Source organism: Cibotium barometz, chromosome 38, assembly GCF_041138505.1.
Source record: "Cibotium barometz isolate CiBa-2024 chromosome 38, ASM4113850v1, whole genome shotgun sequence".
NCBI lineage: Eukaryota > Viridiplantae > Streptophyta > Polypodiopsida > Cyatheales > Cibotiaceae > Cibotium > Cibotium barometz.
In genome coordinates, this window is record NC_141083.1 from 33,946,937 (window position 1) to 33,969,570 (window position 22,634).

The 22,634-nt window shown below is 41.7% G+C and overlaps 1 pseudogene; it reads right to left on the reverse strand.

Annotated features, from left to right (window-relative positions):
* Positions 1 to 322: 322 nt before the first annotated feature.
* Positions 323 to 22,634, reverse strand: part of LOC147616627 (pentatricopeptide repeat-containing protein At2g27610-like) — a 298,789-nt pseudogene continuing 276,477 nt past the window's right edge.

The following is a 22,634-nucleotide window of genomic DNA, read 5'->3' on the forward strand; positions in this document are numbered from 1 at the left end:
TCATGACAAGTGTTGCCAATCGCCGTCTTCTTAAGGACTTCCAGGATAAAGTCCCTTCTCACCCCATCTGAATACAGCGGCATGCAAGGAGTGCTCTAAGATAGATGGAAGTGCACTCTTCTAATGATATTCAAAGCTGCAGTGTGAGCATTGTATCCTATGGAGAAAACGATATCAAACTGGTTTGAGCTGACCAATCGGAGGTAGGAGGTACTTCTAAAACATCAATGATTGTGGAAGACTCTTGATTAAAACAACAGTACCAAACAATACAACACAATAAAGAGAGAGCCAAAAAAATAGTTGCTGCACAACTCACCTCTAGAGTCCTAGAAATGCTATATATCATGGAATTGCAAAAAGGTTAAAAGAGAACAAATGCTTCACTTCAGCATACTCAAGAGTTCAGTCCTCAGAAGTCTAGCAACAACATTTGGAGTGAAATAAAGAGAAGTCTAGGCAGTTGCACTACCATCACCAATATTCCTCACAAGTACACTTTCCATCCTCGAAAATGTGAATGCGGTTTGCATCTTTGACCTGAATTTTGCGCTGCTCCACTTTTGATATAAGTGATGTAGCAAAATGGCAGTCACCACAAACCCGCATGTTCTTCGTAACACATATAGGTGTCCCTTCAGGTGTATTGATGAGGGCACATGCGATGGCCAACTTCTCACTATGCCTGCATAGCGCATCTTCCTTTGCATCATCTGAAATGTCTTGTGACACCCAATGCAAACCTGGGGAATAGCCTTCCTGCGATATTTTTTAACCAATGTCTTTTAGTTTCGTATAGATATTTTTGCCTTGGGGATGACTGTCATCCCCGACAATAAACGAATGTACATTTCCACTTGCATCAGTCCACCAACAACATCCTGGCATCTTCCATGCACTATTTTCCATTCTCATAGCTTCAACCTTGTCCGCTTCCTCTCGCATGCCAGCAGCTGCATATATATTACTCATGCAGACATATGCTGCAGCATCCTTTTCATCCAATTGTACTGCATGTTCAAAGGCCAATCTTCCAAGCTTCACATTTCCCCATTTTCGACAAGCACCCAACAGAGCAGACCAAAGAGGAAGCCAATCAGAAGGTGGCATCTTCTCAATCACTCCAATTGCCTTGTCGAAGTGCCCTGCACGGCTGAAAAGATCAACCATGCAAGTGTGGTGCTCTAGAGTTGGGATGATGCAATGGACTGTGCTCATAGTCTCAAAGTACATTTGCCCCTCATCCACTAGACCTGTGTGACTGCACGCGGTAAGCAAAACAACAAATGTGACCAGATCTGGCTCTATACCTTCTTCTATCATTTTGTTGAATGAGTATAAAACAGTTTCAACATTTCCAAGCTGGGCATATCCTGCGATTAGTGTATTCCAGGAGACTACATTCCGAACTGGAAGCTCGTCAAATATTTCTTGCGCTTTTGCAAGTGCACCACATTTGGCATACATATCCACCAATGCAGTGCCAAGCACAATATCTTTTTCCAATAAGCCCTGCCTGACGACCTCAGCATGTACCTCTTTGCCCTTCTCAACTGCTCCTATGCTGCCACAGGCTTTCAAGATGCAAATAAAGGTGACTGCATTTGGGGAGAAACCCTCCTCTCGCATCCGTCCAAAGCAGTTCAGAGCCTCATCACCATGCCCATGTTCGGCATATGCTGCGACTAGCGCGTTCCAGGAGACTACATCCCGAACTGGAAGCTCATCAAATACTTCTTGCGCTTTTGCAAGTGCACCACATTTGGCATACATATCCACCAATGCAGTGCCAAGCACAATATCTTTTTCCAATAAGCCCTGCCTGACAACCTCAGCATGTACCTTTTTGCCCTTCTCAGCTGCTCCTATGCTGCCACAGGCTTTCAAGATGCAAATAAAAGTGATTGCATTTGGAGAGAGACCCTCCTCTCGCATCTGTCCAAAGCAGTTCAGAGCCTCATCACTATGCCCATGTTTGGCATATCCTGCAATTAGGGCATTCCAGGAGACCACACTGCGAACTGGAAGCTCATCAAACACTTCATGCGCTTTTGCAAGTGCACCACATTTGGCGTACATATCCACCAACGCAGTGCCAAGCACAATATCTTTTTTCAATAAGCCCTGCCTGACAACCTCAGCATGTATCTCTTCACCCTTCTCAGCTGCTCCTATGCTGCCGCAGGCTTTCAAGATGCAAATAAAGGTGACTGGATTTGGGGAGAGACCCTCCTCTTGCATCCGTCCAAAGCAGTTCAGAGCCTCATCACCATGCCCGTGTTGGGCATATCCTGCGATCAGGGCACTCCAGGAGACTACATCCCGAACTGGAAGCTCATCAAACACTTCTTGTGCTTTTGCAAGTGCACCACATTTGGCATACATATTGAGTAGGGCAGTGCCTACATAAATGTTCTTTTCAAGCAACCCCCTTTTGAGAATATCAGCATGTATTCTGCTGCCTTTGCACAGGTCTTTTTGCTTGGCACAAGCCTTCAGTAAGGCTACAAGAGCAGTATCCTCTTGAAACTCCCGGTGGTTGCTATTGCTTTCTCCTTGTCGTGCTTTGTGGTGGATTTCCTTGGCCTTCGTCATCCGCTTAGTCACACAGAACTCTCGTTGCAGTCCTCTTCTTCTGAGCTCCTCTTGGACCCAGGATGGATTGTACGACCTGTCCATCCACAGTGACTCCTTTGTCATTTTATGTTTGAAGTCTGGGGATCTTGGGCTTCTCTGTGATGCAAAACAATAACTCAGGAAAGCCAATAGGTTTTCGTGTACTCTCATGTAATTGTTAAACAGTGCTTACCTTGCTGGTTCGATTGTCCCACCATTGGGAGGGATTCCTGAAGTACTCCTTCCATAAGAAGTCCATGTCTCTGCATGCCATAGGGAGGGAACCAAGACGAAGTCCTTTTCGATTGTTAAGTGGTGAGCTCTCCAGAGTGGAACGCCAGGAAAATGCACCAAAAAACTTCACTTTTCCGAGGTCTTATTTCATCACTTTTAATTAATTTGCACGATGATGTTTTGATACCCCTATGTGATATGCCTCCCCCTAAACATTTTTTTAATTTCTATGGAATATGCCCTTTTTAAAACGACGGCCCCAAGGCTAAGCTTAAAAGGTTTATAAAATAGGCTCCCCTAAAATATTTTGTTTTATTAATTTTTGGGACAGTGTGTATGCATGGGGCTGGGTGGCAATTAAGAGGGTGCATGGGGTGGCTCGGTCATGGGCATGCTCTGCTCTTTTCTTCATGCGTGCTGGTCCTTTCGTTCTAGGTGCGCCTCGCTCCCGCGTTGCATGGGGCGGCTCGGTCGTGGTGGGTGTCCTCTGCTCCTTTCTTCATGCGTGCTGGTCCTTTCATTCTAGGTGTACTTCCTCTGCTGCTCTGCTGAGGGGAGATGCGGGCATCCTATGCACCTCCTCTAATGCGTGTTGCGTGGGGCAGCTCGTCCGTGGGTGTCTCCTGTTGCGCACCTCCTCTGCTACTGAGGTGAGATGCGATCGCTCCTTTCTTCTTGCGTGTTGCTCAGAGCGTCCGCATGTTGAGTCGTCTATGATGTTCTATTTGCTGGTTTGATTTGATGAGAACCTTGATTAGTTATTGTCTAGTTGCTAGTTAATGCTTGTTTAGTTTAATTTGTTTAGTTGTTGTTTAGTTGCTGGTTGAATTTGATGAGAACCCTACTAATCTTGTTTAATGCTTAATTAATGTAAGGTTTATAAGGCTAAATGGGTGTTAGGTACGATTTAGCATATATGAAATTTTTGGGGCAGTGTCCATGCATGGGGGCTGGGTGGCAATTAAGGGGGTGTTTGTTTTTCTTCATGCAGGGGTGCTCGCTACTACGTTGCATGGGCGTCCTCTACTCCTTTCTTCATGTGTGCTGGTCTTTTCATTCTAGGGGGACGCCTCGGTCATGGGCGTCTCCTGTGCACCTTCTCTGCTGGCTGAGGTGAGATGTGGGTCGCTCCTTTCTTCCTGCGTGTTGCTCAAAGCGTCCGCATATGTGGTGGTCTGTGATAGTCTCTGATTAGTTGTTGATGTGGTGGTCTGCGATGGTCTCTGATTATTTGTTGTTGGTTCAATTTGTTTAATTGCTAATTAATGCTTATTTTGATGAGAACCCTGATTTGATTAGAATGTGACTAATCTTGATTAAGCTTGTTCTTTTTATAGATTAATCTTAATTATTCTTTCTTGTTCTTGTAATTTATGTACGTTGGCCTCGTGCTTACCTTGCTAGTTCGATTGTCCCACCATTGGGAGGGATCCCTGAAGTACTCCTTCCATAAGAAGTCCATGTCTCTACATGCCATAGGGAGGGAACCGAGTCGAAGTCCTTTTCGATTGTTAAGTGGTGAGCTCTCCAGAGTGGAACGCCAGGAAAATGCACCAAAAAAAAACAAAACAAAACCAAGAAAAAAACTTCACTTTTCCGAGGTCTTATTTCATCACTTTTAATTAATTTGCACGATGATGTTTTGCTACCCCTATGTGATATGCCTCCCCCTAAACATTTTTTAATTTCTATGGAATATGCCCTTTTTAAAATGACGGCCCCAAGGCTAAGGCTAAAAGGTTTATAAAATAGGCTCCCCTAGAATATTTTTTTTATTAATTTTTATGGAATATGCCCTTTTTAATACGAAGGGCCCCCAAGGCTATGGCTAAAAGGTTTATAAGGCTAAATGGGTGTTAGGTAGGATTTTACATGTGTGAAATTTTTGGGATAGTGTGTATGCATGGGGCTGGGTGGCAATTAAGGGGGTGCATGGGGTGGCTCGGTCATGGGCATGCTCTGCTCTTTTCTTCATGCGTGCTGGTCCTTTCATTCTAGGTGCGCCTCGCTCCTGCATTGCATGGGGCGGCTCGGTCGTGGTGGGTGTCCTCTACTCCTTTCTTCATGCGTGCTAGTCCTTTCGTTCTAGGTGCACCTCCTCTACTGAGGAGAGATGCAGGCATCCTATGCACCTCCTCTAATGCGTGTTGCGTGGGGCAGCTCGGTCATGGGTGTCTCCTGTTGTGCACCTCCTCTGCTACTACTGAGGTGAGATGCAATCGCTCCTTTCTTCCTGCGTGTTGCTCAGAGCGTCCGTGTGTTGAATCGTCTATGATGTTCTGTTGCTAGTTTGATTTGATGAGAACCTTGATTAGTTATTGTTTAGTTGCTAATTAATGCTTGTGTAGTTTAATTTATTTAAATGTTGTTTAGTTGCTGGTTCAATTTGATGAGAACCTTGCTAATCTTGTTTAATGCTTAATTAATGGGTTTATAAGGCTAAATGGGTGTTAGGTAAGATTTAGCATGTGTGAAACTTTTGGGGCAGTGTCCATGCATGGCGGCTGGGTGGCAATAAGGGGGTGTTGCTTTTCTTCATGCAGAGGTGCTCGCTCCTACGTTGCATGGGCGTCCTCTACTCCTTTCTTCATGCGTGCTGGTCTTTTCATTCTAGGGGGGCGCCTCGGTCATGGGCGTCTCCTCTGCACCTTCTCTCTGCTGAGGTGAGATGTGGGTCACTCCTTTCTTCCTGCGTGTTGCTCAAAGCGTCCACGTATGCGGTGGTCTATGATAGTCTCTGATTACTTGTTGATGTGGTGGTCTGCGATGGTCTCTGATTAGTTGTTGCAGGTTCAATTTGTTTAATTGCTAATTAATGCTTATTTTGATGAGAACCCTGATTTGATTAGAATGCAACTAATCTTGATTAAGCTTGTTCTCTAATTAGTTGTTGCAGGTTCAATTTGTTTAATTGCTAAATAATGCTTATTTTGATGAGAACCCTGATTTGATTAGAATGCGACTAATCTTGATAAAGCTTGTTCTTTTTATAGATTAATCTTAATTATTCTTTCTTGTTCTTGTAATTTATGTATGTTGGCCTCGCGAGGGCGCATATGGCTTAGGTAGGGTCGTGGGTGCAATGCGATGTTGGTTGGGGCAATAAAAGGGCACCTGTGTGGGGGCTCTGGGCTTGGGAACTCATTGTTGGGTTGTAGGCTCTGTGTTGTGGACTGGGGTTGGGCTAGGTCTGTTTGACTATCATAGGCTCTGTGTTGGGGCTGGGTCTGTTTGACTATCATAGGCTCTGTGTTGTGGGATGGGGTTGGGCTAGGTCTGTTTGACTATCATAGGCTCTATGTTGTGGGGTTGGGTTTTGGGTTGGGGTTGGGGGTTGGACTGGCTCTGTGTTGTGTGCCATGGCACCTCGCCATCCTCAAGGGCTTACAGACATCACAAATGTAGGTAAAGACGGGAAAGTCTTGGAGGCTATTGCATCCACGGATGTCCGTGACAAAGGCAAGGGCATGGGACAGATTCAACAAACCCTCGTATTCTCACATATGGTGAAGACGAGGGCAAGGTCTGTAGGTTTTGATCCTAGCGTTAACAATACCACCAAATGCAAAAAAAGTGCCGCTCGTTAGGTTGACCAGGTTGCTTGATGTTTCTGTGACTATCGGTGTTGGGAGTGGTGATATAGATATTGCATTCTAGGAACCACTAGAAGACTTTGTACGATCTGAATGTATTAGTGGTTTGTTTGCTCTTGAGAAGGGTGGAATATTGAATCATATCCACTTCCAAATGGTCATTAAAATAATGGCAGTTTCCTTGATCTCTGTAGGCAACCTTATCAAAAAAATATATTGCATGGGATGTATCAAAACCAAATGGGGGCATTGTTATGTGCAAGGGTTTAAAACAAGTTCGCTTGCACACATTCGAAGGCATGTTGGGTTATTGCATGAAAGATATGTTTAAACCTCATTTTAAGTTTTTTTGTCACAATGTAATGGCAGAAGAAATTACAAAGGGGCGAGAGCAATATGCATTGTATGGGACTGGAGATTTAAAGAACAAAGTCTCTATGTCGCCAGTGAATGTATTTGACCAAGCATATGTGTACATGGATAACTTGCATGGGAGCTATTTTCATGTGACTTTCAAGAAAGAAATGGATCATATGTATATGGCTTGGGGCAACATTGGAGTTAACACTTTTGTGCATGCTATGCACGGGGAAGTACTACCCCTCTGCCCCACTGGCTGATCTCCCTAAAACTGGAAATGGGATGGACAAAAAAAGAGCGGCCGCAGCATGGAAAGTGATGAAGATACTGCATCTCACTCAACTGATCAAATGATGAAGATACTACATCTCACTCAAGTGATGAAGATACTGCATCTCACTCAACTGATCAAGTGATGAAGATACTGCATCTCACTCAACTGATTGATGTTGATCAAAATTTCTTTTTGGATTCTCCTCGTTATTTACAGGTATTATCTAGAGGTGGATGCTGGCAATGAAGTAAATGAAGAAGATGATGGGAAGCCCGGTTCGAGAAGCAACCCCATCAATCTTGAAAGTGACAAAGATGTGTTGTTTTGTGGAGAGGGTGGTTCCTTGTCTGAAGAAGGGAATCATGGATCTTTTCTATATGGCTCCGACTATGTGCCTTTGTTCCATGCTTGCAAGACAACCAAAGATGCGTGACTTTCTAGAAAGAAATTGTTTGATGCAATGTAAATAGTACTTCAGCCTTGTACATACCCGAAGCAATAATTTTGATGATTATATGCAATAACTTTTCGAAAAATGTCTATATTTTCAATTTTTGTGCAAGAGAGATTTTTTTTTTTGCAAACCATTGAATTTAAAATATTTATTGCAAACCATTGAAACCAAGGTCTAAACCTACCAAAAAAATACTAAGGTAAGAACCTTAGTAAATTAATGTAAAAAACATTCTCGCCCTTAATTAATGCAATTTTTTTGAGTGAATAGTTATGCGAAATTTTTGTGCAGGGATACTTGTACCTAGATCACCCATTAAGAGCCGTAAAGAAATCCACACATCACGAAACCTTACATTACTTCAAACTCAACCTCTGAAGTATGCAACGTTGCCTAATCATGACGGTTCCCTCGAACATGCTAATGTGCTTGTAAGCTAAAGTGAAAACAGTTGCTATACAGGCTTCGTCCTCATAGTCGGGTGAAAGAACATGCCTTGTGATAGAAATCCTAGATGGCGGTACTAGACTTAGTTATCCTCACTAAGCATTGCTAGGAACAGTGGGGTAATCCAACACTTCAACTAGCCGGAATGGTTATAAAACTAACTGACGGATCCTCATATAAACCATTAGGGATGTACACGATTCAAATCAATTAGCTTAGCTTTGAAACATACCTTTATCGTGATGGATTTTCAAAGACCTAGAACATTTGATGCAATTCTTGGTCATCCATTCAAGCGTGACACATGTTTCATTCATGATTGGGACACAAATAGAATCTACTTAGAAACAATAAGGACTTCACTATGGGAATCAACCTCAACACATGGAAGTCTCAACGCATGGGTAGATTGCTTTTCGATGGCGAGTCTCAGACTACGAATAAATATCAAACTTGTAACAAAGTCCTTGAGGACGAGCTTAAGGAACATGCCCATGACCCTTGTTTTTATTTAAATAGCATAGCATGGTGTAAATATAGGGTACCATAGATACCAAAATGACAACCTACTTGCTTCGCTCTGCTTTACTATGAGTGTTGTGCCCACTAACATAAAGCAAGACCATGTACCTTCAATGCCGGTTTGGGGTTCCAAACTCAAGGGATTCACAAGCCATAACTTATGGTGTCATGTGAGTGTAAAGGTCTTGAAAAAGCCAAGAGCCAAAAGAGAATGAAAGTGAATGGGAATATGAAATAGAAATGGGGGTCTGAAGCTAAAACACAAACTGAAACATCCATGGTTCCTCTTGAATATTCTATCATCGTACGGTTAGATTTCCCCACAGGCAATGATGTTAAGCACAAATGCACATTGATTAGCCCTCGAGCTAGGCATGCTCTTCTCTCATGATGGAGGAATTCTCTTCTCTCATGGGTGGTGAAGCCAGCATAGCATCAGCACTTGCACCTTTAAGGGCTCAACATGAGTTATACCAAGATATAAAGGACATAAAGAGCTCCATAGAATAGGACTGTAAGGATTTGCAAGTTTTCAAACAGACCTCATTTAGAATTGTGAGAGGACCAAGTGTGCCATTGTACACATTGGGTACTCTTGAAAAGGCCGAGATCCAAAAAGAGGATGAAAGTGAATGGGAATATGAAATAGAAACGGGGTCTGAAGCTAAAACACAAACTGAAACATGCATGGTTCCTCTTGAAGATTCTATCATGGTATGGTTAGATTTCCCTTCAGGCAATGATGTTAAGCACAAACGTACATTGATTAGCCCTCGAGCTAGGCATAACATCATGACAATAAACACGGGTGTCATTGGGATAACCTAAACTCATCCCTTTAGATAATGGTCTTGCAAGAGGAGCCAGTGGACAAAACATTGAAGTTTCCAGTTACTTTAGGTATGCTACTCAAACAATCGGTGGAGATGTGGAATTTACATTCCATGTTACCCTAGATTCCCTTGAGTATGATGTCGTCCTTGGTGGAACTTGGATACATGACTCGTATTCAATTGATGAATCCATGCAAACATTCACCTTGAACACTCCCCCAAATCTTTTTTTGTTGTGTAGAGCTTTGGCTGCTCAACAGCAAAATATTACTGCTGTGAGCAGCAACATTTCGCTGACAGAACAACAAAATATCACTACTGAGCAGCAACATTTCATTGTGGCATAATGAAATATCGCTATTGAGCAGCAAACCCATTGTTGTAGCAAAAATAGCAGTGTTTCAGCAACAAAAATGGCCCGACATCTACCTACCCTTCTAGTTATAAAATCGCTACTATTTTCACTACTAGATCCTTATTTTGTTGTAGTGAATATGGATTCATTTTGACCATGATCATCACTTTTTTTAGAGTACATATGCTCATACTAAATATGTTCTATAGATGGTTATGAGCTGCCATGATCATCACTTTGTTTAGAGTACATATGCTCATACTAAATATGTTCTATAGATGGTTATGAGCTGCCATGGCTCTATATGTGACTTTGTTTTATGTTATTCTATCCATAATAGCTTTGTATATAAGGAAAATATGTTAGCGTATGATGATCTGGATATAACCTTCCCCTAATGCTTTTCTTTGTTGACCTCTGGTTTCAACTCATAATGGGATTTCTCACATATTTGATTTATATGGAATATTATACACATGATTGGTCTACAATTGACAAGTTGAGGAGAATTAGGTAACTTAGAATATACATATATTACTAGCCTTGGATGCTCTCTACCTAGCCTAGACTTAACCCTGAACTCTATGTAAAAACCATGTTTGGGTTGTTTTCTACTCATGGAAGCTACTATATATACTCGTTTGTTCTGAGTAAATTTGGAGACTCTCTTGGCCAGGATAAGATATTTTCCTTATATATGAGTATTGGTAGCATGGTTTTTTTACCTTTTTGCCCTACATAAAGGTGTTTTTTATATAAAGCTATAGCCTTGAAGGCTCCAATTTTCTAGTTGTTTGCTACTTGGCTCTGGTTTTTAGACTAGGTTTTTTCTTGAAATATAAATATGCTAATTCTCTCTTTCGGGATGCACTACAAAAAATTTCCTATGGGATGCTAAGATAACACAATGCTTTTGCACATAAAATTCACTAAGTTCTATAAGGACTTTGATGAACTTGGTTTGCATGTATACACACCTAACCTTAGGATAATCACAAATACCAAAATTAGGAGATTATTGAGTAGAGGTTTAAACAATATTCCTCTTGAACCACTTAACCCAAATATCGCCATTGCAGCACTAATTTATTGCTTAGATGACATTGCCAAAAGACTCCAATGGGAGTATAATGTCCATCTAGACATAGCCCAAATTCTTCCATTTATATTTATGGAAAGAATAAAGGGCATTCCACGCAACTGGATGGATGAGGAATCCAATTGGATGAAACATGACATCCTAATAGAATTATATAATACTATGGATAAATTTATGATTGTTGGGTTGGACAAAGCACCCAACAATGTGTCACTTATATGCAAACAACTGGCATATAGGACAGGTTTTGTTATACTAAAAGGTGAAGAGTTTTACCAACTATCGGCGGGCACACCATTTGATGCTAGACAACATCTGGCTGAAGGGATAAAAAGGATGAGAATTCCAATGCCTAATACAAGATTACCTATTCTGTTTCCTATCTTTAAAATCCACAAAAATAAATTTAGATGGGCTCTCTCAAATGCCTCCTCATGTTCATTCACTAATGTAGCAAACCTAATAACTAAATCCTCCATTTTGGTCCTTGCTGACTTTCATGAAATTTGTGCTGATAAACAAACACTAACCCTTTTCGGGTCATAAAAAATGCTACAGAGGTACTTATGAATTTACCAAATCAAATCACTTACATATATAATGCGGATATTACTCAATGTTATGAGAATATCCCCCTAGTGGGTCAATATGGCTTGATAAATATCTTAGAGAAAATCTATAATATGGTTTTTAAGAAAAGGTCACTTTATGTCTTTAACAAAATTTCACTTCAAAAGACAAATCCTACACGGGTGAAAAAATCTACTTGTAGATTTCCCTTGACTCTTAATTACTTTGATCTTCAAACTACTTTACAATGGTTGTTTAATAACAATAGTATCTAGCTTGGAACTTGCTGCTTTAGACAAATGAAGTGTGAGGTCCCTGCCCCCTCCGCGGTGCCCTGCCGGCGGGCGGAAGCGGCGTCGGCCTCCCATGCGGGGCAGGGATCCACACTCGGGGCCTCGCGCGGATGTCCGGGGACGAGAGGCTTGCCCGGGCAGTCCCTCTGCGAGACCGGGCCCGGAAGACTCCCCTCGCCCAAAGGCACGGGCGCCTCTAACGGGGAATTACTCGAACGAGTCAAAGTCTTAACTAGCTAAATTGATTTGACCAAACCTAAAGTCACATAGTCAGATCAAGAAAAGACTTGCACTTGGTCCATGGAATCACCACTTTTTTCCTCATTTAGGAGGCACAACCATTGATCTCCTCCCACAGAACAAGGTCTTCACAGGATTTAAACTAATTAACGTAACTAATCGTATCTAGTTGTTTCTCAGGAATCCTCCAATCCAACCTACCCCATCCGGCCCATGGGTTAGCTAACCACCCGACCACTGTATTGGTGGGGTTCCTTTATAAGATTTGGTTGTGTTGTTCTCGGGTACCGAGGAAAAGAATTCCCAGGCCCCCTAGCCGGTGATTCATACAAAAATTAAGGTAGGCATACCACGTACATATCCATTATGAAATTGCCATTTATAACATATTCGCTGGCTTTAAAACAATCCTTCAATAAAAATCATAATATTTCTAATCATTATTTTTTCAAAATTCCGAGTCCATTGAATTACAATAATATCCTCTGGACTCTCCATTGAAGACTAGCTAGCCAACCAACGAGATCCAGTATCAAAATTTGGTTCCCAAAAATCTTTCCTTTTTGTCCATCCGAAATCTTCCTCGAGGTACGCATGGGTGTCCTAGAAACCGCGAGCCTATGCATCACCTGGTCAGAACCCTCTAGGATCCTCCTTAGGTGTCCTAGCACTTCACTCATGGACCACTTTGTCGGTCCTCGCCCATCGTACCAGAAGTGCACCAATTTAACCGTATCGAGGGTGGTCAAGACCTCGGCAAGCTTTGCCGCGAGCGACGTCCCTTGACGACTCCCCACCGTCGGCTGTTCCAAAATGAACCTCCTCTTAGAAAAACATAAGCCAATTGCTTCCTCAAGCATTCTGGCATAAAACAGTCCTTTGAATTAAAAAAAAACAGAGTTTCTGATGCAAGTAAAATTCCAATTTAAGATTGGTTCCAAAAATCGTTTTTTCATAATTTCTAGTTTTATAATGAGGATCCTTGATCTCTCAACAGGGTAATCTACCCATCATTCAGTTTGATTGTCCAACTAGGTTCTCGGTGAGTTTGATCAGGTAAAACTAGTTTAGTTTCAGTAGTCTATTCTTTGTGGTTAGAAACTGGAATTGGTCCACGAAGTTTTTACTTGATTCAGATCGAGAGATGGACAAGTAGGTTTACTGTTCGTCCCTCTCATAGTCTAACCAAATTCATTCGGTTTAGTTCTACAAGGATTCCCTTCAGATAAACATCTAGTTTTAGGTAAATATCAATTTAGTGATTTTACCAATTAAAATATCCAAAGATATTCCTTCTATCACATAATTTCTCAACCTTAATTCATTAGGTAGAATTATGGTGGAAATTCATCTTTTGACACGAAAATTTAATTCAAATCCATCTTTTCTTAAATATCATAAAATTTCTTCTTTTTACTAAAATATCAATACCTATTTTTTTTAATAAACTTGAAATCCTTCTTTTTCTCATTTCAATGAGTGCAATCCAATTATCATGGGAATTCCTCTTTTACCATAAATTAATCTATTTAAAATTCTTCCTAAAAATTACATAAAAATATCCATTAATTCAATTAAGCTAGAAATTCCACTTTTCTCATTTAAACATTTGAATTCCAATATGGTGGGAATTCCTCTTGCATCATTTTAACTTATCTATGCAAAAAGATAAATTTAACTAAATTTTCTTTTAAAATTTAAATTAAAAATCTCCATCAATTCCTTTATACTAGGAATCACACTTTCGTCATTTAAATATTTGAATTCCAATATGGTGGGAATTCCTCTTTCATCATTTAAACTTATCTTTAAAAAAAATAAATTTAACTAAATTTTCTCTTAAAATTTAAATAAAATATACATTATTTTAGAATCACAATTTTTCTCTTACTTCATTGGAATACATGGATTTCCATTGTCATGGGGATTACTCTTTTAACATAAAAATGGATTACTAAAAATTTCTCTTTTTTCTAATTAACGATTTATGCATAAACATAAAAATTAATTTTCCATAATTATAATGAGAATCATTCAATTAATCTAGGATGATTAATCCTAGAATATGGTAGGAAGTCCTCTTTTCATATTATGAATGAAAATGATTTATGTGTTAATTTTTTAAAAATTTTACCATAGCTGCGCTGCTATTACTGATAATTCTCAAATAATTGGAAAGCATAAAGTTTAGTAATATCCCTATGATTATAATAACCATTAATTAGATCAGTATCCAAGTGAAGAGAGAGAGAAGCTCCAATCTCTTCAATTTGTAGAGGGTTTTTTAGAGGATAATAGAAAATAAGCTTATCTTAGAGTAATACCGGCATAGTTTAGTTCACAGATGAGAATACAAAAGAATGAGGGTCTATTTATAGGTGAGGAAGGCCACTAACTGAGTCAAACTGAGTTCTAGATTTTTCCAGCTTCAATTTGGCTAAATTTGGATAAGTTTTGGACCAATTTGGCTCCCTTTTTTATTTTATTTGATTTAGGAGAGAGGAGAGATAAAAATATCCTATTGTTTTTTAGTTTGAAACTCAACTACACATGTGAAATAGGTGCCTCCTTGAAGGGCCCCCTTCTCCTTACCAATGTGTCAAAAATGAATGATTACTCCAAAATATCTCATTTTTTGATTAATACTTCATAGTTTTTAACTAATAAATCTAGTACTTAGTCAACTCTTCATCTTATGTGGGCAATTTTTGGGTATTTTCTTTTATTCTTTGGATTTATCTTATCCCAACACTTGGATTAATCTTATTGGTCCATCTTAATCCAAAATTTTCAAAAAATCTTGACTCTTAGGCTAAGGTCTTCTAAATCATTTCTAATTAATTCCAATTGCTCCTCAGAAAGTTTGTTTTGATTTTCTATTTCAGGGACACATTTTTTTGATATTTGAAGAGTTTATTTATCCAAAAATATCCCAATATTGATTTACCACTCTCTAGAAATTTTTATCTCACTAGGCCAAACAAGGAAAAATAATATTTTCTTGTATTCAAAAACATAGAATGATTACAAGGGATTGAAGTAGAGGCTTAATTGTTATTCAGGCTGAGGGGAGGAATGTTACATCCTCTCCCACTTGAAAAACGCGAGATGTCCTCATCTGGCAAAGTGGGGGTAATCCTTCGCCAACTCTTCTTCTTTCTCCTAGGTGGCGTCTTCTAGAGGGAAGAACTTCAACTTTCCTAGGAATTCTCTGAGGACTTTGCTCCTGAGAATCTTCTCTCGAACGTCAAGGATTTCCTCACGATGGATTACCATTTGGCCTTGAGTCGAAGAGATCAATTGTTCATCTCATCAAGCATGTGACTCGGGCTAGGTACATACTTCTTAAGAAAACTGACATGGAATACATCATGTACCTTGAGATGGGGAGGCAGAAGAAGTTTGTAGGCTAGATCGCTCACTTTTTTTATGACAGCATACGGTTCACAGTATCTAGGAGAGAGCTTCTTGTACTTTCCTAAGGATAAGGAATTTCTTTTTGGTCGTGTTGAGATATCGAGCTCTAGTGAGGCGGTGGACACTGATGACCCGCCTGGGGGATAGGCCCCGCACTTACACCACTGGCATGGTTGGTGAGATCTTGGGTGATATGCGGCCAGTGGGATGACAGGCTGTGTGACAGCCATTCTAGAGACTGGCATAGTTATAGCGCCAGCTCATTTAGTCGGGTTCACACTATAGAGAACCCGTGTATGTATTGGTTGAGTACCTTTCATATTGTGTGTACTCTTATCTTGTATATGGTGTGTTGAGTGTTGAGTAGAGATGAAGAAGATTTTCAGCCTCTCACCTTGTGTGTTCTCTATTAGGGTTTTGTGAGTGTGTGTGTGTGCTTGAAAGAGCTCAAGCTCTCTTCCCCCCTGCATCTTTTCATGGTATCAGAGCCTGGTTCGTGCTAAGGGCTGAGCTGCAAGCAAGAGAACCACAAGAAGCGGTACGAGGGTAAGAGCTACAACTACTCTTCCCTATTGTGTTGGTGACTACACCCTTGTCGGGAGCTCTACGGGAGGCACCGGCAAACGATCTCCGATTGAGGAGCTTTCTTCACGGGAGTGAAGCTACAGGGCAACTATATAGTCCTTTGGACTGAAATTTTCGGGCCAAAAACGCGTTTCGGGCGCGTCTGGACCTCCGTTTTTCAGAAAGCAGGCGATTTCGAGCACTGCGGGTAAGTCACCGATTCTCTGCAGAACTCTGTTTTAAGAACTGCAGGAAGACAGATTGACTGTGCAGACACTGTGGGTGCTGCAAAGAGGTCTACAGTTGCCATTGGGTGTATGTATGTGCATTAAAGTCACTGGTTGTGACATTTGAGAGTACTACAGTACCGCTGTGCAGAAAATACAGCATTTGTGCAGAAAAACCAGAGTGCAGTTTCTGGTAAAATTGTGTGTTTGGCAAGATGTCTAATGATGGCATAACACAGATTGTGGCTGAGAAGCTGGACAAGAATAACTTCCATGCTTGGAGGTTCAGGCTGACTAATTTCCTGATGGGAAAAGGCTATTGGGACTACATTGAAGGTGAGCATGAAGAGGCACCGGAGATACCGGATATAAATCCGACTGCTGCAGATGTGAAAGAGTTTAAAGACTGGAACCAAGGAGCCAGGAAAGTAATGTATTGGCTTTCCATTAGTATACAGGACACCATGATTGGGCACATTCAGGATGCCAAGTCCCCCAAGGAGGCGTGGGACACCTTGGTAAAGCTTTATGAAACAAATACCAAGGCACGTAAGATACAGTTGAAGAATGAACTTCATACTGTCGAGAAAAAGAGCATGTCTGTGAATGACTATGCGTTGAAGATAAAGGGCATTGTGGAATCCCTTGCATCTATTGGTGTATCAGTAGATGATGATGACAAGGTGGAAGTCTGTCTACGTGGTCTCGGGCCACAATACAAGGCGTTTAAGACGTCTATCCAGACTCGGGAAAACATTCCCAACTTTACAGATTTGGTGTCTATGCTGATTATTGAAGAGAAGAACTTGGGTGAAGACCAACAGTCTTTACAAAGCAAAAACAGTTCAGAGCAACAGGCCTTCTACACGAGTTCAGGAAGAGGACGAGGTAGAGGAGGCCGTGGACGCGGTCAAGGAGGTGGCCGAACAGGTAATCAGAATTATGGCCAGCAGCAGCAGCAACAACAACAGTCCCAGAATCAACAACAACAACAACACGCAGGTGGAAGAGGCAAATTCAGAGGCAGGGGGAGTCAAAGAGGCCGTGGAAATTGGCAAAGACAATATAATGATGCACGTGAATGCTATTATTGTGGTAAGCCTGGACATGTGCAGTCAGAATGTTATAATAAGCAGGCTGACATGCAAAATGGGAAAGTGCAGCAAAACAACTATGCATCCTCAAGCAGAAATAATGAGGACAATGAAAGGTTGTTTGTTATGCAGCATGTTGTGAATGCCATGTCTGAAAATGTTGATGCAGCACAAAAAGATAATGTATGGTATGTGGATTCAGGCGCTTCGAACCACATGACGAGTCATGGGGAGTGGTTCAAGGAGATGAAGAACCCGGAAAGACCAGGTTTTGTGGAAACAGGGGATGAAACTGCTCATCCAATTGCCCACATTGGAGATGTGCCATTGTCTATGCAGGATGGCAAAGTGAAGTACCTTGCAGATGTACTTCATGTACCGAACATAACAAAGAATCTGGTTTCAGTTGGCCAGATGATTGAGCAGGGTTTGCAGGTTCGGTTTAACCCTGATGGATGTTATGTTGAAGATTTTAAAGACAAGTGCAGGTTGGTTGCAAAAGGCAACAGAGTGGGCAGAATGTTTACGTTGGATGTAGACATGCCTGAAATGAGTGCTGCGATGTTTGCAAATGGTTCAGGAGTTGTTGCAGACACAGACATATGGCATAAAAGGATTGGTCATGTGAATGTGCAGAGATTGAAGTCTATGCAGACAAAAGGAATTGTGACAGGGCTGCCAAAATTTAAAGTGGAAGGTATGCAGAAAATATGTGAAGCATGCCAATTTGGGAAGCAAACAAAGCATGTGTTTCCACGTAACAGGTATGTGAACAGAAATGCACTAGATGTTGTGCATTCAGATGTATGGGGTCCTACGAAGACCGTGTCTATGGGAGGCTGCAGGTACTATGTCACTTTCATTGATGACCACACAAGGAAAGTGTGGGTATATTTCATGAAGGAGAAGAGTGAGGTATTCACTCACTTTCAGAATTTCAGAGTTTTGGTTGAAAAGCAAACAGGGAAATATGTAAAGTGCCTAAGGTCAGATGGAGGGGGAGAGTACTTCTCCAATGAGTTCTCTGAATTCTTGAAGAAGAATGGTATTCGGAGACAATTCACATGCAGATATACTCCGCAGCAAAATGGAGTTGCTGAGCGGAAAAACAGGCACATTGCTGAGATTGCGCGAGCATTGATGGAAGAGAAGAATATGCCGCATTGCTATTGGGCTGAGGCTGTTTCTACAGCAGTATATATCATGAACAGGACTCCAACTGCAGCCATACATGATGTAACTCCAGAGGAGAGGTTTACTGGCAGAAAACCAGATTTGTCTCATCTAAAAGTCTTTGGATGCATTGCATATGTGCATGTGCCAGATGAGCTGAGAACTAAGCTGGATCCGAAAGCTGAAAAATGTGTGTTTATTGGATATTCCCTTGAGCAAAAGGGATACAAGTGTTATAACCCTGCTACACGTGAGTTGAGGGTAAGCAGGGATGTTGTCTTTGATGAGATGAGCAGCTGGTATGCTGCTGGAAAAGAAGCTGTTGGGGCTGATGTGAGTGGAAGTGTGGTTGCACAGAATGCAGGTCAGCAATCACAGTCTTTGAGTGGACCAGGAGAGTCCTCATCTAGTGGGTCTGTTGATAGACCATGGAGTGGCAGGCTGCATCATAATACCAGCCCTGCAAATGTGATTAGTACATCACGTAAAGGAAAAGAGAAAGTGGTTGAGCCCCTTGGTATGCCTGACATTTCTGCAGGGCATTCTCATGTTGATGGAGAGTCTAGTGGCTCAGATATGAGCCTTGATGAGGAGCTTGGGATCCCAGCTATGAGAACACCTGGTGTAAAGAAGGCTATGGAAGCCATGAATGAAATGCTGCGAAGATCAGGGAGAGTGAAGAACCCTGTGCAGAGATTTACATATGATGGTTATGTGGCACATCACTATGCATATATGGCAAAGGTTGTGCAGGTTGTTGAGCCCACATGCATTGATGAGGCTGTTGGAAATGTGAATTGGGAAAAAGCTATGGATGAGGAGATGGATGCACTATATGGAAATGAAACTTGGGATTTAGTGCAATTGCCAGAAGGCAAGAAAGCCATTGGATGCAAGTGGGTGTACAAAGTTAAACATAACAGTGATGGGAGCATAAACAGGTACAAGGCTAGATTGGTAGCCAAAGGATATGCGCAGACATATGGGATTGATTATGAGGAAACTTTCAGCCCAGTTGCCAAGATGGCAACGGTGAGAGTTGTGATAGCAGTGGCTGCGTCAAAGAAATGGTCTTTACATCAGATGGATGTAAAGAATGCATTCTTGCATGGGGATTTGCAAGAAGAGGTGTATATGTTGCAGCCACCTGGTTATGAGGATGTGGGTCACCCCGAGCATGTTTGCAGGTTGAAGAAAGCCTTGTATGGCTTAAAGCAAGCACCAAGAGCATGGTCTGACAAGATTTCTGAATATCTTGTCACTATTGGCTTTCATGTAGCCAATGCAGATTTCTCATTGTACGTGAGACATGGTGATAGAGGGGTTGTGCTTGTTGTCATCTATGTAGATGACTTGATCATTATGGGGGACCATGATGCAGAGATCTTTGATGTAAAGATCTTGCTTAGACAGAAGTTTGAGATGAAGGATCTGGGGGAGCTCAGATATTTCTTGGGCATTGAGGTGATTAGGTCACCACATGGTATTGGATTACTGCAGAGACAGTATGGCTTGGACATGTTGTCCAAGTATGGTATGACAGGCTGTAAGCCTATTTCTGTGCCATTGGATCAGAATGGCAAGTTGAGTGCAGATTCAGGAGAGATCTTGGAGGATCCTACTATGTACAGGAGCATAGTAGGAAGTTTGATCTACATGACGATCACCAGACCAGATTTGAGCTATGCTGTTGGATTGGTGAGTCAGTTTATGCAGGTTCCATGGAAACCGCATTTGGATGCTGTGAGACGCATACTGAGGTATGTGAGGTCTACTTTGCATTGTGGACTATTCTATGAGACTGGGACAGAGAAAGGTGTACATGGGTACACAGATGCTGATTGGGCTGGTAGTATCTCAGATAGAAGATCTACCAGTGGATTCATGTTTTCTTTGGGGAGTGCTGCTGTGACTTGGAGCAGCAAGAAGCAGCCTACGGTTGCTCTATCGAGTACAGAGGCCGAGTACAGAGGAGCTGCTATGGCAGCATGTGAGGTAGCTTGGTTGAGAAAGCTACTTGCAGATTTGGGTCTATCAGTGGATAGACAAGTTGTCATTTTTTGTGACAACATTAGCAGTATACAGTTGGCCAGGAACCCAGTCTTTCATGCTCGTACGAAGCACATAGAGGTCCACTACCACTTCGTCAGAGAGAAGGTCTTGGCAGGAGACCTTGACCTTGTTTATGTCAGCACAGAGGATCAGGTAGCTGACATCTTCACCAAAGCATTGGGTACAGAGAAGCTCCGCAGATTCAGGGCTTCGCTTGGTGTACATGAGATGGAGTTGAGCTCGAGGGGGAGTGTTGAGATATCGAGCTCTAGTGAGGCGGTGGACACTGATGACCCGCCTGGGGGATAGGCCCCGCACTTACACCACTGGCATGGTTGGTGAGATCTTGGGTGATATGCGGCCAGTGGGATGACAGGCTGTGTGACAGCCATTCTAGAGACTGGCATAGTTATAGCGCCAGCTCATTTAGTCGGGTTCACACTATAGAGAACCCGTGTATGTATTGGTTGAGTACCTTTCATATTGTGTGTACTCTTATCTTGTATATGGTGTGTTGAGTGTTGAGTAGAGATGAAGAAGATTTTCAGCCTCTCACCTTGTGTGTTCTCTATTAGGGTTTTGTGAGTGTGTGTGTGTGCTTGAAAGAGCTCAAGCTCTCTTCCCCCCTGCATCTTTTCAGGTCGTACTCGAATGAAGACCATATCTGACTCTTCAAACTCTCTCTCTGACCTCTTTTTATTTGCATAATGCTTTTGTCTGTCTTAGGCTGCCTTTATATCTTTACGGATTGATTGCATCTGCTGCTGGTCCATGTCATTAAGCATTTGTCTGGACATTTTGACTGATCAATAGGTCAGACCAAGTCAACAATGTAAGGCAATCTTGTCCATACAAAGCTTTGAAAGGACTCATCCCAATGCTCCGATGATAAGAAGCATTATAAGCAAATTCAACCAGATGCAGATGACATCCACTTCTTGGGTTCCCTGCCCGCTGCATGACCAAAGGATATCTTCTATTACTTGATTCACCCTTTCCGTCTCGCCACCATCAGTTCTGGGGTGATAGGCTGTGCTGAGATCCAAGAAAGTTCTTACTGCTTCAAAGAACACAGTCTAGAATTTCGATGTGAATTTGGGATCTCTGTCACTTACTATCCTCCTGGGGGTAAACCATGCAATCTGAAGATCTCCTTAAGGAAAACTTTGGCAACATCCACTGCAGAGTATGTTTCTTTCATTGGAATCAGATGGGCAACTTTGGTTAGCCTGTCAACTACCATAAAAATAGAGTTGTAACTTGATTGCACTAAAGGTAATCCAGTGACAAAGTCCATACTGATGCATTCCCACTTCATCTGTGGAATGCCTAGAGGCTACAGTTTCCCTGGCATCTTGACTCTCTCTGCCATGACTCTTTGGCACATCAAGCATTTTCGCACATGATCAAGTACATCCTTTTTGAGTCCTGGCCAGAAGAAGCTTTTCTTCACACATATAGGTTTTTATAAACTCTAGATGTCCAGCTATCAGGCTCATGGGCTTCTCTTGGAATTCTTCCCTTTATTCCCTCATCATTGGGGATACATAGCCGATTATTATAATACATGCATCCTTCATCTAGTTTGTATCCAAGAACTTGACTCATTTCCTGAGGAGTCTTGCTTTCCTGCATCAGAAGGGGAGCAATAGGGGCAAAGAATTGTCCTACAAGATTTTCTCCTTTGCTTCATTGATCAATGGATTTGACACCACTGTTATTTTGCAAGCAAGGAGGCTTTTTTACTGAGCGCATCTGGAACCACATTTTCTTTCTCTGGCCGATACTTTATTTCAAAATCAAATTCCTGTAGGGTTTGCATCCATCTCCTTTGACGCATGTTGAGATCCCTTTGGGTGAAGATCCACTTCAGACTTTGATGATATGTTCATCAAGGCGAACCTTTGTCCCAAAAGATAATGTCTCCACAACTTCAGAGCATACACTACTGAGAGTAACTCCAAGTCATGGACGACATAATTTCTCTCTGAGTTTTCTGGATTCATAGGCCACTCCATGACCTTCTTGCATCAGAGCACCGCCTAAGGCAAAACCACTGGCATCAATAACTACCTCAAAGGGTTTGGTAAAATTTGGCAATTGAAGGACAGGGTTGGTTACTAAGGCTGTCTTTAGCTTGTCAAAGAGGCACTCTGACACATTGCACTCCACTGAAAAAGTGTACTCTTTTTGAGAAGGTTAGTTAAAGGGGATGCT